Source organism: Pezoporus occidentalis, unplaced genomic scaffold, assembly GCF_034315485.1.
Source record: "Pezoporus occidentalis ecotype Australia unplaced genomic scaffold, CSIRO_AGI_Poc_V1 ctg246, whole genome shotgun sequence".
Taxonomy (NCBI): domain Eukaryota; kingdom Metazoa; phylum Chordata; class Aves; order Psittaciformes; family Psittacidae; genus Pezoporus; species Pezoporus occidentalis.
This window is the reverse complement of record NW_026914350.1, coordinates 597,396-613,159: the sequence shown is the minus strand read 5'-3', so window position 1 is coordinate 613,159 and position 15,764 is coordinate 597,396. Positions and strand designations below refer to the sequence as shown.

The following is a 15,764-nucleotide window of genomic DNA, read 5'->3' as shown; positions in this document are numbered from 1 at the left end:
GGCTGTCCTGCTGTTACATGGCTTATGCAAACTTTACATTTATCACTGCAGAACCATCTATCCGCAGGGTTGGAGTACAGCAAACAACTGAATAAAAAAGACCAAAAGAAAGAAGATAATACAGGAAGCTCTATATACACATCATTAATCAGACATGATGAATTCTCAAACTTGACTATATGTTTTCTCAGAGCCAACCAAGAGGAAAAAAATGCTGATCACAATCTGAAATGTAAAACTTTACATAAAATTAATCTACTGCAAACTGATACCGCACTAAAGGGCAGAGACAAAGAGAAAGAGAGAGGGAAAAAACTTATTTTCATATCTGTCTGTTAGCTCTCATTTATGACACTCGTGCTACCCAAAGACCAGCATCTTGTGGAAAAGTTGCAGGCTGATACTGGAGCAGCTCAGCAAGTAATGTAAATCAAAGTGTCAGAAATGTGAAAAGGCAGGAGCTGCAGCCATTCACAGGATCAGACACAGCACTTTCCATTAGCCAGCCATGAAGCCAGCTCTGTCACAGTTTGACATGTCCAGCTGAACAGGTATTTGTGACCAATTCACCTAGAGCTCAAGACTTCCAATTTTTGCATGGTGTTGAATGGGCTGGAGGGTTTCCCAAGGCAGCTGGGAGCACACAGTAACCCCTGGCATCCTGACCACATTGTCCATTTGCTAGCTATGCCTCCTGCGGTCACCAAGGAGGATGCCTAGAGAACCATTAATGTTTGCCAGTTTGGGCTGTTCAGCATATTCCACAGGAATGGTGGGGTGCAGCTCCTACAGAAGAAGCACGCACAGATGAATCTTTCACAGAAAAAGACTCACTGAGTTGCTCCTTGTTTTCCTCAGTCTAATATAAATGTTTATCAGGATGAAAGCAACTGGCTGCTCTTTATAGACGGCAGAAGGTGACAGTAATATCATTAGATGCTTCTTACTTAAAGGGTAATTGAAATTAGGGAAGTAAAAGAGGAATAGGGGACAAATAAAAGAGGAAGAAACATGGCGTATAGAGGGTCTGGAAGACTGGTGAGAAATAAAACCTCTCCCCACTGGGATGGATTCCTGCGTTATTTGACCTGCCATCTTCACAGAATGAAAGCCAGAAAAGCACCCAGTCCAGGCACACAGCATTAATCTGCTTGCCTAAACAGAGTAAAAAGGTGAATGAAGAGAAATGATTCCTTAAGACAAACACAAAACACATATGAGCTCAGAAAGAGCAATGACTTTTTGTACATTATTTTGGAGTCAAAAGCAAATTGTCAAAAGTTTCTTTTTGAAGGTCTATGTGCTAGCTTTTGTATAAATGCATCATCTTTTTCCCTCACCAGGGATCTCATGGGAAGAATGACAGCAGCCTTTATTGCTTGTAAATGGCATACTGAAAAACATGGGACAGATTCATTGCTGGTGGCATCTTAGTTTTATAAAAGTATCTCTTTGGATGAGTCTTGTCCTGTGAGATCTTCTCAGTGCATTGGTGTTTTTAGCTGAGTATAAACATGGTTGGAAATGTCAGGTTTGTGAGTAGGAGCTCAGCTGTTGACTGCTTCAGGAGAGATGAATAAGACTCAGTGATGATAAAATACCTCCATATTTCAAGATCAGCGAAACATCATCAGTCAGAAAACTCCATCACACTGCAAGAAGGTACTTTTATCTGTCCCCTCAGATGATACACTGATATCTTTTTTGTGTGGCTTTAGCTTTTCCTTGAAGGTTTGTTTCTTCAGCTGGCTGTTCTGTTGGGGCCAGTGCACAATGTGGTAGCTGCATTATTTCTGAGTATAATTATTGATCAATGATCTTTAGAAGCAGAGTTATTGAGTACTGCAATGTATATTCAACAAATCTGAATAAACCCTCTACTTTCCTTCAACATTGTATATCACTTACTAGAGCTTGCATCTGCAACTGCTCCAGGAGTAACACTCACCTTCCAGGAGCTGAAGGGAATCCTAGTCTCTGTGTCTATGCTAGCCAGGGCATTTCTTATATTCTCAGGAAATACGAGGAATCACCATCTTGTGGGAGCTTTCCTTGGTCGAAGCTAAATCATGGCTGTACTCTGGCCTTGTAGCCATGGAGCTCTGTATAGATCACATACACTGAAGATTGCTGATGTGAGCAGGGGTCATGAAGTACCCCACTATGACAGTGCTACAAGTCCTGATGATGGTACATGCTGGAGATGACCTTTCTGTCCACGACAGGGAGGATATTTTTGTTCTGGTAAAGAAGATTTAACACAGTAAATTATCGTAAGAGAACTCTTAAGATTGGCCACCAAAAAAAGAGTATTCTGGAAGACCTAAATAGAAAAGCAGTGACTGATATCCTGAATCAAGAAAAAAATGCTAGCATGTCATTTGTCAACAACACATTAACAGGCCTACAGGATAGTGATGTTAGTCAGTGCCTGGCTGTTTCCCATCTTGAACAAATCATAATCAGCAAGTGTTTAGCAAATATTTAGGGAACACAGGACTATTTTCTAGGTAGAAAAAATGATTATGATCTTAGGCACCAGGATTTTTACTGTCGACTGGCTTAAATTTCCATACTTGACTGTCATTAAGATTCCCATAACACTGGATTAGGGATGTTAATATGATTGTTATGGTTAAATTCCAACTCAGCTTTCATTAATAACCTCTTTCTTGTCTAACATGCCTCCACAGTCTCAGCTGGGTGAAAGATTACGCTCATTATATTTCAAGCTTTTCTTTGCTTGGGCAGAAGGTTTGCACAGCTCAGTCCAGAGGTGGCTACAGTTCATTGGTAGGCGGAATGATTCACAAGATGCCAGGGTTTGCTGATCCCTTGGTGGGGAAGAGAAGGGTCTATGGTGTCAGGCAAGAGGCAGAAAGAAGGGGAGTGATCAGTTGTAGGAAACCCTAGTTCATTACAACTAGCCTTTTTTTTTTCTTTTTTTTGCAACTAGCTGATCCCACATTCCAAATCTAACAGATAAAGGGCCAAGATAAAAGATAAATATCTACAATCTGTGAAGAAGCATGAATTTTGGAAAGCAGAGGGTGTCTGTATGTTTGAGGTTGAGGTAGAGGGCTGCACGGTTGCACAGGTGAAGAGGAGCTCATCCAAAGGATGCCCTGATGATTTCAGCTCAGCTGTAGCTGTAATACTGACTTCAGTCACCCAACACCCTTACCAGCCCCTAACAGCGGCAGTTCACCTCCTGGACTCAGATGGCTGGGTAAAATGACAAGTCTGAAATGTTAAGGTGGGTCTAGCTGCAGAAAGGCCCCTGGAGAGTCATTCTCCTCTACAGAGGCAAGGAGGAGCTGGTAGGCACACATCACACATGGAGGACCAACACCCAGAGTCACAAGATACACAAGTGAACCAGATCCTGAAATCAGATGATATTTAAAACAACATCTTCTTTTTTTTTATTGTATTTAATTGTTCCAGATTTCAGACTCATGGAGGGAAGGCTGGAAGCCTGACATTGCTTAAATCTCCTGCTTTTTAAGGCCATCTCAAAGCAATTTTGGGGAGGCCTGCAGAAGAGAGGAAAATCCTGGCTAAAGCGCCTTCTTAAGAATCATTTTAAGCAGTGAAAATATACTGATACTCAACCTAGTTAAAACCCCAAAACCCAATCAACTCCTGCAGCTCCTGCTGACAGCAGCTCCATAACACCATCACTGATATGAACCTTAGGACAACATTCTCTCTGTTGATGGCACTCATAAATAATATTCCTACTCATTACTAAAACCTGAAAAAACTCTGAGGGGAGAAATGTCATGTGCCTGAATATAAAGATATTACCAATCTGAAAGTTAATGCTCCTACTTTTTTCTCATACTGAACTGTATATTGAAAAGACCCAGCATAGGCTATAAGTGAGGATACCTATAATTTTTTTTCTCCAGGAATCTTCACACTTTTTAGACTTATTGAATGCCATAGAGGGAAGGAACAAGTTTAAAAAACAATTAGTAGGACATGTGGTGCTCATTCTTGGCTGAAACTGCACATTCTCATCTGCCTGAAAATACTCAGCAGTCGTTCATGAAAAATGTTTTTGAACTAATGAGCTATATTTGCATTCCCCTTAGAACAGATTCAGAATTTTTCATCTACACTGCACCATGAAAAATGGATGTGTTTTTCACAGAGGTAATTTGAACATAAACCACCGCATCAATGGGAAGACAACCTTTGCAGAAACTTTTTAACTTAGCACATTCCATTTGTTTTCACTGGGGAAGGTCAAACTTATGTGAGAGATGTAAATTTCATGCACAAACCTAGATGCTGATGAGATTTGTTTTTGTAGATAATCTGCAGCAGAGAAATTTTTCATAATGTCACCACAAAATAAATTAAAATGTTCATCTTCATATGGCTGGTTCCATTGCATTAAAATAAATGTTGCAAGCTCATTTAATTAGTATAGTTAGGAATGTCTCTTCCCTGCTTCACTGACTCTCCAAATCACAAGTTAATTTGTCAAAATCAGACCATTGTTTTTCCTTCATTCTTCATTACTGAAAAGACAGCCCCATTTAAATAAATGTTTATGCTACAGAGAGCAGTGCAGTGAACAACCCCAAAGCCCATGTTGAAAAACTTTTGAGTGCAAAGAGGTAGAGCGCTTTTTTGTGTGTGCGTGTATGTGCGTGTGTGTTGTTATTGGATATTTGACTAGCTGGAAAGGTACAAAATTGAGCAGTCCGCTGTAACTGATGATGTAGTGAACACCATCTCTCATGCCAGCGGCTACATGCACTTGGAAGCAGTTTTCTTCTATGTTTTCAAAGACAAACGATGACAAAAGATACAATCTCTATAAATTACCCTAATCAAATCATTCTCTTCAAGAACTCTTGGTTAATCAATTAGTCAGTGTTCACAGTTCTTACGAATATCACTTCAGAGCCTCCCATAGCTTTGCTCTCTTCCAACAGAAAATATTTAGAGCATTTTATAAAAAAAAATAAAAAATAAGAAAACAGCAACATATATAACAAATAGAGAACCTCTGCAACCATATGGAGTCCATTAGCATAAAGGAAACTTTACAGATACCACTGAGGTAGCAGTTACTTGAATTTTGTTTGTTTAATCAGCTTAGTTATTACTTACACCAAAGTCTTCTCAGAAAGCATCTATCACAAATGAATGGAAAAGACCACTAGATCATCATCTAAGCCTTATACTAATGTGTTTTTACACTGTATGAGGCAGGTACTTCTGTGGCATGCACTGTAGTCCTGCTCTTTAGCTTTCTCCAAGAGCCTTTTGACCTGCACATGAAAAGCTTTTACATCTCAGCACTATCTTCCTTCCAACTGAGAGGACTCAAAGTCAGAAGACTCCTGTGAATTTCCTTATCACAACATTTTGGCATTTATCTTGCTTTGAATTTGGGGGTTTCTTCTGGTTTGTGGTGAGCTTTTTGCTGTTTATCTATCTTCCCCTTATTTCTTTCTGCGAATTGTCTGAAAAGGGCAAATGAGGGCAGAAAAGATCATTGTCCTCACTAGGTTCCTTGGCTTGGCAATATTTTCAAATGTCATTTAGTACCTGTATCTAACATGAATTTTATGATATTGAGAGGGAGAATCAAACCTATTTTTATTTTCAGATGAAACTTTTTTCATTAATAAACCATGTCATTAACAGGGAAATTTAATTGCAGTGTTACTTCATGAATTCACAGTAAAAGCATGCTATATATTAATGGTTGGCATATTGATGTCCAGACATAGGAACTCTTGTGAATTGTGGAAAATCAACATGTGCAGCTGTTAGGACAATTCCTTAAGATCACCAGAGTAGCTGAAGAAAGAGTGATACAGAGAGAGGACTTGTTCAAAACAAGCCAGGATCCGGATGCAGCCTCTAAGGGACGTCGATGATGGCATTTTCTGTCATGACCTCTATTTCACCTTCCTATTTGCTTTTGCAGTGGACAATGGCATCCCAGAGTAGGAAGAGCAGCTGTCATTAGTCAGCTTTGTGTAGCCCAGGTTTCTTCAGGCTACATATCATGTCCCAAGGATGGATTAGTTGTGTAGTAGGACAGTTTTGCTCTATGTCTGAGATGAGAGAAGAGGGCTCTGTCATGCCCCAAGGATGTAGCATCTCCCCACAATGGCCTTCTGTTTTTTGAAACAGAGTGGAGAAGCAGACAAGTCTATGTAGACAGTCTACCACTTTATTTAAGCGCAGTTCTGGCCATGGGCTCCCTTTCCCACTAGCTCCACAGAAATCCCCACATGGATCCAACAATCCTAGGACCCCCTGCAATCTCACGTTCTTTTCAAGCAAGGAACTGTGAAGGAGAAAGAAAGAATAATAGGGTGGGTTAGTGCCATGAAAGCCCTTGGTTCTTGAGGTTAGGCAGAGGGGAAGCCAAAAACTATTTTAGCAAACTGCCCTGCTCCTTACACACCCATGGCATCTGGAGGAGGTGCCTTTCATTCTCCCCCAACCACATGGAGAGATACCCACTGAGGACAATGAACCTGAGGCAGATGTGCCTTGGGATCCTCTTCCTCCACCATTAGCTGCACAAAGAGAAGTTGCTGAGGAAAGTCAAGCTGGAGGAGACAAAAGCCTCTGTGCCCCCCTTGGACCAACTGAAGTCATTTGCACAGCTCTCTGAGGAAGTTTATGGGATCATCCGAAATTCCTTTCTCCTTTTTCTCATTGGACGTCTCATACACAGACTACCAGTTCAACAGCAGCATATGCGTCTAGGAAAAGTAACTGTAAAAGAAAACACTGGTGAGTTTATTATTCTTCTGTACATTAATTTGTATAGGAAACTACCAACCAAACTTGGACTCATGGTCTGGTTCTCCTCAGCAAATCAGCTACAGAAGACTGCTGAAATCTAGGCTTTGAACTGTATAAAAAGTTTCAGTCAAAGAAGACATACAAACCTGTACATTCGCACAGCTATTATACAGCTTGAGCATTGCCAGCTCATATTATTTCAGATTTTTTAAGACTCTGATGTTGAAATCAAGAGATTACACATCAGATTAAATTATTAAAATAAACCAAGACTCCAAAATAAAACTCCCCAGAAATAATCCCGCTGGCTGCAGAAGAAAATATGAACTGAGTTCATCCTAAAAACTGAGAAACCAAAAGATCATAGAATCATAGAATAGTTAGGGTTGGAAAGGACCTTAAGATCATCAAGTTCCAACCCCCCTGCCATGGGCAGGGACACCTCACACTAAATCATATCACCCAAGGCCTCGTCCAACCTGGCCTTGAACACTGCCAGGGATGGAGCATTCACAGCTTCCCTGGGCAATCCATTCCAGTGCCTCACCACCCTAACAGGAAAGAATTTCCTTCTTACATCCAGCCTAAACTTCCCCTGTTTAAGTTTTAACCCGTTACCCCTTGTCCTGTCACTACAGTCCCTAATGAAGAGTCCCTCCCCAGCATCCCTATAGGCCCCCTTCAGATACTGGAAGGCTGCTATGAGGTCTCCACGCAGCCTTCTCTTCTCCAGGCTGAACAGCCCCAACTTCCTCAGCCTGTCTTCATACAGGAGGTCCTCCAGTCCCCTGATCATCCTCGTGGCCCTCCTCTGGACTTGTTCCAACAGTTCCATGTCGTTTTTATGTTGAGGACACCAGAACTGCACACAATACTCCAGGTGAGGTCTCACAAGAGCAGAGTAGAGGTGAATTTAAACATTTAATTTTAGTGATCATGCATGTCTGAGGCCTCTTTTTTCAGTGCTGTGGTTTCCTGATGGCTTGTACTGAAATACACAGACTGAAGGGGCTGCAGTATAAAGCTATGTACAGAAAGGTCTGTTGCATGTACTTTCTGCCTCACCTGTGAATTCACATCCTGAGCCTAAAGCCTGTTTTGAGTCCCCCTCAAAGGTCACAAACTGGAAAACCTTTCGCTCTGGCCAGCTGCTATCATCCCATTAGGAAGTAGTCCTCTTCCAGGCCAGGTATGCTGGGATCTACCTGAAGCATCTGAGATTTGTGTTGTGGCAGTGACACTGCCCTGTGTTTCTGCAACAAGAATCATGGTTGAAAGATGGGGTAAGCAAATTCAACCCACAGACCAGGTCTGTGAGAATAGACCTGAGCTGATTTAGGATAAGTGAACTCTTCCCAGTGGAAGCTCACATTCTCATATCCAAATCTCATATCTTTTGTGCTTTTCTACCCACACTGAAGTTGCAGATGGCGTTTGTTCAACACAAAGAGAGTGGGAAGCATCTTTAATCAGGTAAATTAATCTGATCCCTTCTCCTTCATTCAGAAAAGAACAGCCTTTGTTGTAGCAAAGAGCTTGGTTTTGCTTCAGTGAATCAGATTGCATCAGAAACTCCAAAAAGACTTTTCTGAAGAGCAAAATAGTTTCACAACCCTTCTTTGTTGCCAGTGCCTCCAGGGCTCAGCTATGCAAACAGATGCTGTATCACCATTCACGGACAGTGCGTAAGAGACACAGTGATCTCCTAAACAGATTTATGCAACAAAAAATGACAGGGGGGAATGCAGAGTACAACCCCGCATTGCATGAACCCATCTTGACTTTAACAGCCTATATATGGTGATAGCTCTATTCTCACTGTTATAAAGGTTCTTAAAACAATCCAATAACAATTTATCATTTTCATAAATGTTAGTCTGTAAAAATCATACTCTCCTCACTGCATTGCAGGACCCTTAGACCTAGCTGCAGATCAGAGAGAGGCAAGAACGTTTTTTTCCAGGATTTTTAAGGTTTTGGTGAGGCACCAGCCATACTCCTCTTTTACATAAAGATGCCTACATCCCAAGGGCTGATTGTAACAGTTCTGATGAGTGAATTTCTCACTTTCTCATTATCTCTCCTTTTCAAGTTGCATCTGGAGATTTTGGTCTTTCTTTGAATATTTTCGTAGTGGAGAAATTTACACAGGAATAGTATGTCATTCGCTGGCATTCATGAAAAAATGCCTCAAGAGAACATTTGCAGGGCAAATTGAACAGGCATGAATGTGAACATGTGTGATAAGACTACAGGTTAGGTCATACTAATACTTCTACTATGCATTTACTACTTCTATTAGTCTATCTACATATGTTAGCAGAGATGCTGTAAAATTCCCAGAGCCCAACTGTTCACCACTGTACCTCATGCCAAAAGCTGCCACCGTATTCCTTTCTATGTACTACCTGGGAGCCATATCCTTTTGTCTGTGAGAAGCAGTGCTTGCTCCCACCTAATGCTGCCTCAGAAAATAAGGCAAAAGCATCCGAGGAAACTGCTTCACCAAGAAAACCTGAGTTAAGGTGCCAGTAATAAATACATTTATTGGGCAGACAGTAAAAAGTACTGAAGAGTTTAAAATAAATTCTGAGTTATTTAAACTTAATTTATGACCAGGAAAATAAACCCTTTCTTCTACTATTAACGTTTTTTATCTGGGCCATCAAATGTCACACCCTACTGATTTTGGATGTAAGGTCACTGGAAACAACATATCAGTGGTGTCAGCAATACAAATCAACTGAAATTCCCCTAAAAATAAAAATGTCAGGAGTAAAATAATAGGCAATAGTTATTTCATGGTATGAAAGACTTGTAATATATCAAAGAGTTCACCTTTTTCTGCCTTTATCATATATCACTTTGAACATTAAGTATACCTCCATTTCATATATTTTAGATACAGATTATGCATCTAGCTAAAACAATAATCTCAGAGAAAAGTGCACTGAAATGATTGTTTGGGTTTGCATTCATTTTTTGAAATGTCTCCTAATTCATATGAAATGAAGAAGCAATAGCCCTGCCTATAAAAGGCAGCGCAGTGCACCATCTGATGCTTTCTAAGAACATATTTCTGTGTTAATGGAATATAGGAATATAAAATTGATCTGAACTAATGGTTTTAGCAAGAAGAAAAAAGATAGAGTATCCTTTCACCCTGGCTGACCCTTCATTTGGCCCATGAAAACAAGAGCCAACCTAAACCAAGCATTGCAGGAAGCAGTAACAAATGCCACTAGGAAGGCAACAAGCAGCATGTATTTGTGAAAAAGCCTCCTTTGAAATTTCTGCATAGATGAACACATCTGTGTCTGTTAAATCATCTTTAGTACAAATGGGGATTTCCTCAGGCCATTTGTGACTGTTATTAAATGGCTACCAGGAAAGAGGTTACTAATTTGGCTTGTATCACCGTGCTGAATTATAACTAAACATGCTAAATGTCACACCGCACTGCATGTGGCATGCACACAAAGAGAAGCAGGCAGCTATAAAACCATATTGTATGGGTTTAGCAACAAGAATCTGCACACCCAGTTCAGATGCAGTTGAGTTTGTGATTAACAGCCTGCAAGCATTTGCACCTTTTGTGTATATGTGTAATGAGGAAAAGGATGGGGATGGACTGGCTCAGTGTTATCATGTCAGTTACTTCTAATAAATCTGGCTCCACATCCATGAAGCTTCCAGACCTGAAACCTTTCAAGGTTCAGGGGAAAGAAAAAGCACCCTGTGCAAATTAGTATGAACATTTCTTGTAAAAAAGAGCTATGATACTGGTTAGAAAACACTTTAGATAGATTCTACCAGTGTCTCTCTCAAAAAGGTTTTCTTTTGGTCCTTTCCTAAAGAAGGCAGCATATTTGTCCATCAAGTCCTTCCATACTATATGGGAGTTCAACAGCACTCCACTTCTTGGTCACATTAAGGTTGCAAGTGCCCAGTGCTATACAAATGCGCAACATGCAAATGTGGTGGTGGTGGAATAAGAGCTAAGACTCAGATAAGTGAAACTTGACAGGCTAAATATAAATCATACTAGCCAGCTGATGTACATGTTGTTCTAGCAGGGCTGATACATTACCACATCATGTGGAGCACAAGCCAAAAGGTATGTCATCTGGAAGGGTGGGGAAGGGGGGCTGCAGCCTAGAAGGTAGGAGATATGTCAGCACAGAGAGGTGGCAGATCATTTCTCCTGTAGCTGAAGCCTGTGAAACAGATCCCGTAATATTCTCATTAAGGAGCTTGGAAGCACTTCAGTGATAAGAGAACTGCTTTTCTGTCTATGTTTGTGATAACTGTTGCCACAGATATGTGATACCTGGGCAGCAATTTTCCTGTTCCTTCCAGCACTTTTTCCTTTGTATTGAATCAGCAGTTTTCTTAGGCAAGAGAACTTCAATTTCATGGCAGTGACACTTTCTAGCTTGGACCAGTAAGCTCTATTCCCCAAAAGAGAGATCCTGGAAACGCTTTTAGTTTTTTATCATTTTTATCATTTATGCCATGTAAGATTCAAGATAATGACTGATGGACTGTGCACATCATCCATTTCAGTCCCTGTAGCACTGCCAAAATACTGTCCTCAGCATGGAAAAAGTGGAATATATTTGATCATCACAGTTTCATTATATCAGGAACTTTCTGCTGTTCCTTATTATGATGGGCTTCTCCATTTCTGACTTGGATTCTGGTTTTGCCTCTTTCCTGCATTAACCTGCTGTGATCTCATCAGGAAAGCTGATCCATGAAGCTGAGGTTATAGCAAATATTACTTAACCTAATAACTGATCTGACAAGTTTTTAAATGTCTTTTAATATTTTCTCTCCAGTTGTGTTTTCATTCACACTCTGCTGATAGCAGCTGAGTAGCAGCAGCCATGGAGGTAGGCATGAAACTTGTATTTTCCTCCCCTGCAGTATGCAAACATATTTGAACCCCAGAGGAATCTGTGAGACAGTCTTGTGTACTCTGCTTGACCTGCAAGCATACCCTTTCTCTGTACTTTTAGCTGTAAGACATTTTATATCTATTTATGACACAAAACATAAGGTTACCCATGCTGGGGGAAGAAATCCTTTATTTATCTGCAGCAGGTTCAAGAACACCTACAGACATGAACTTAGACAAGGCTCAGGCTGCTTCACAAATATCAGCTTTGACCTGCAGAAACCTGTGTTGTTTGTATGATGCAAACCCAGTGCCTCTTCCATGTAGAAAGTAAACTGAGATGACTAAACTGACTTCATTTGGTAATTCTCTCAGCAATCTGATCAAAATGATTAATGGTCATTATGGTCAATGCTGGATTTAATTCAAGGTCACAGAAAAAAAGATAAAAGGTCACTTTGCTGACCAACCTCTATTCATCTAAGGATTTTTGTTATTAAAGGAATTAATCTGATAGCGTTTCCATACATAACACATTAATTATTTATACATTTGATATAAAATTACTTCATACAAAGATTAAGATTGAGTCTTAAATTACTGCCATGAGGCACAGAGATTGTCTTATGATGAGCCTCATCTAGATCAGCTCAGCTGAATCCCAGCTAAAAAATTAAGGTTTAAATATGTACTGAGCCTTGTATTACACATACCCTGACCAGTTTACATCAAATGTGTAATGTACAAGTAGTGGGTAAACTGAAGGCAAAAACTAAATCTTCCCTTGAGAAAAACCTCAGGTTTTGTGACACGTTTATCAGAGTATCTGCTTTCAGGAAGGCTTAGCCCATCATCCTTCATTTTGAGATTTGAAGTGACAGATATTTAAAACAAATAATGATACAGCAATTTTATTCAGTCTCCGGAAGTTTGAGGGGCACATTCTCAGCCTTAAGGCACTGAATTTCAGTCAGAAGTAATTTCTAATGTTGCTTCATCCTATTACTTGTAAATTCAATATAATTAGAGGCATATTCAGTTCATTACCAATTTGAACTCTTGCCCAGTTTTTTTCAGTCTGTTGCTTTTTCAAAACACTTTATTAAAAACTTGTTTTGCTGTCATATGTTTTAAAGGGAAATAATATCTCACAACTAATCATTTATTAAGATAATGCAACTGCAAAATGCAGAAAAACAACAACATAACCTCACTAGAAACAGATGGAAAGTGAGAAATAAAACTTTGCTTGGCTGCACATGAATATTTTGAATTTACACTTGAAATATGTGTCAGCTGTATTTTCATCCCAGGAGTGATAAATACAACATTAGATTAAAAAACAATTATTTCCTTTGCTTTTGGGCATACAGTACATTATTACCTAGACTCACTTATTGTTTCAAATAATGTCTTCTGAATTTTCATGTGTTTTTCACTTCTCATAAATGCCTATAATGAGAGACAGGAAACCTGAGCAAAATGTGAAAACTGTTTAACTATATGACTGTTATGTTGTTCTTTTCTTTCTGCTGCCTTATTAGGCCAACTGTCAAAAATCACAGCAGACAGCAAAGCTTTCCATTTTTAGTGGTAGAAGATGGGCAAGAGCAGCCTTTTAAACCTACAGGCAGTGCCTCCCCAATACATCTTTGGTGCTGAGGGGAGGTTTTATGTGGATTATATACTAGTTACAGAATCCCACAAATCTCACATTAGGAAGCATGCATGCTGAACTCACTATTGTCACTGGGTAATAATTTTAACTGGTCTCAAGCAAGTGTTAGCAATGGTATTCATTGCGTTCCTCCTGTTTGCATACAGCATTGGTGCTGTGGTTTTATATATGGGTATGAAAACTGGTTCTCCACACACTCTTCAAAGCTTTACCAAGAGGTTTGAAACCTGTATTTCCTGTGTCACAGGACCACTGTTTCAGCTGCACACCTTATCTAAAGGTGCATTTGCTACTCCCCAGGTTAGCAAGATGGTTATAGCGAGTTAGGTGCTGTGACATCAGTAGAAGGAGCTATGCTCACTGTGTGGACCAGAAATGCCCAATGACTATTAGCCTTGCTGAAAGATGAAGAGAAATTGCCAATGATTCCCCAACAGGAATGTTAAAACAAATACATCCTAACTCGTGTTTACAACTCCTAAGGAATAAGTTTGAAGTGCAAAGACAGCCCTGCAAAGAGTTTGGGTAAGTAAGGCCAGAACGATCCCCAGCAGTGGTAGCTGGGCCTGGAATGCAAGTTTTGCATGGAAGCAGGACTCTTCCTATCAAGACCTGTTGGACTTCCACAAGCACCACAATAGCTTTCTAATGATACCTAAGGAGAAAAAACCTCTCAGAGGTGCTCTGTAGTGTAGATACACAGTCTAATAGAACAGCAGCACTTAAGAAAACTGGTCCTTGAATCACTCTTGCAGGCTGCCAGCCTTCCCAGTACATATCTCAGCAGTGTCTAGCAGGAGCCCATCCCCACTCATTGTCTGGGGTGGTTTGTGAGCTGTTAGTGCAGTTCCACAAGAACAAAAACAAGTCTTCCAGTAAGCAGTGTTAGGGCAAAAGTCTCTGAAGTGCAGTCTCTGAAATCAACAGTCTAGCAGACAGTTTTTAACAGTATTAAATTACTTTACAGTTATTATTTATTCATTTCCTTCTTCTTGCAGGCAGAATCCCTCAAGTATTCACCTACCAATATAGATATAGATGTATATAGATTGCATGTATGCAAGTTTTTTGTCTTTTTGTTCTTTGCCCTTTGCTTCCATTTCTTCACCATCCTTTTATTCTTTTTCTTCCTTTTTTTTTTATTACTGTTGTTGTTGTTACTTTAGTTTCCCCCTCCTACAATTTTTACTCTTATTGTATCTTGTCTTTTACTGCTGGCTCCATTCCTATCTCTGCTTGTCATCAAATATCCAGCAGTTGAATAGTTAACATTGACAGACTGACATGACCACCACAGGACTTCTAAGTTAATAAACTGATACCATTGAAAAGTATGAGAAAAACTGAGCCCTAAGAGCTAATAATTCTGGTTACTTGCAGATTCACAAAAACAATATTAAATTCGTTGCAATTCTTTCAAAGAACGTTGTTAAAAAAAAAGCACAACAAGCCAACCAACCAAACCAAATATTTCAAAAAAACTAAATCAAAAATATATTCTTTAAAGTAACAGTATTTTGTTTAGGACAGATAAATGTACAGACTATGTTGAAACCAGGCTGGTGTCACCCTCCTGCTGAGACAGGAATGACAAGGGTGAAAACACTAAGCCTGAAGTGGCCCAGGGTTTGCCAGTACTCAGGGTATTCCATAAAGGGGGTCATGAGGGGAAATGAAGGGTGGACATTGGGGAAGATCATGAGGGGAGACAAAGGGTGGATATGAGGGGAGATTTTGAGGGGAGAGGAGGAGCAGCCATGACATGAGATGTCGTGGTTTAAGCCCAGCCAGTAACTCAGAACGATGCAGCCGCTCGCTCACTCTCCCCCGCCTTCCTCCCCCCACTCCTGGAGGAATAGGGAGGAGAATCAAAAGAATGTAACTCCCACGTGTTGAGATAAGAACAGTCCAGTAACTAAGGTATAACACAAATCACTGCTGCTACCACCAGTAATAATAATGATAAGGGAAATAACAAGGGAAGAGAATACAACCGCTCACCACCCGCCAACCGATACCCAGCCCAACTCGAGCAGTGGTCTTGTCCTTCTGGGTAACTGCCCTCAGTTTATATACTGGACATGACATGCTGTGGTATGGAATACTTCCTTGGTTAGTTTGGGTCAGGTGTCCTGTCTCTGCTTCCTCACGGCTTCCCCTGCTCCCTGGCAGAGCTTGACACTCACAAAGTCCTTGGTCAGAGTAAACATTACTGAGCAACAGCTAAAAACATCGGTGTTATCAGTGCTGTTCCCAGGCTGGAAGTCAAAAACACAGCACTGCACCAGGTACTAAGAAGGAGAAAAATGACTGCTACTGCTGAACCCAGGACAGATCATGAAAGGAGATGAGAGGTGGCTGTGAGGGAACATCATGAGAAGAAAGGAGAGGAGAACA

General features: G+C 40.3%; 2 long non-coding RNA genes across 6 annotated transcripts in view; one reads left to right on the top strand and one right to left on the bottom strand.

The window, feature by feature from the left end:
* Window positions 1-5,087: 5,087 nt before the first annotated feature.
* The window catches only part of LOC134165714 (uncharacterized), a 40,450-nt gene continuing 29,773 nt past the window's right edge, over window positions 5,088-15,764 (bottom strand). The window contains exon 2 of the long non-coding RNA XR_009965628.1: window positions 5,088-6,746. This is a non-coding gene — a long non-coding RNA (uncharacterized LOC134165714). The remainder of the gene's footprint in view (window positions 6,747-15,764) is intronic.
* LOC134165713 (uncharacterized) overlaps window positions 10,823-15,764 on the top strand; it is a 34,998-nt gene continuing 30,056 nt past the window's right edge. For all 5 annotated transcript variants that reach the window (XR_009965625.1, XR_009965623.1, XR_009965627.1 and 2 more), the window contains exons 1-2: window positions 10,823-10,906; window positions 11,631-11,684. This is a non-coding gene — a long non-coding RNA (uncharacterized LOC134165713). The remainder of the gene's footprint in view (window positions 10,907-11,630; window positions 11,685-15,764) is intronic.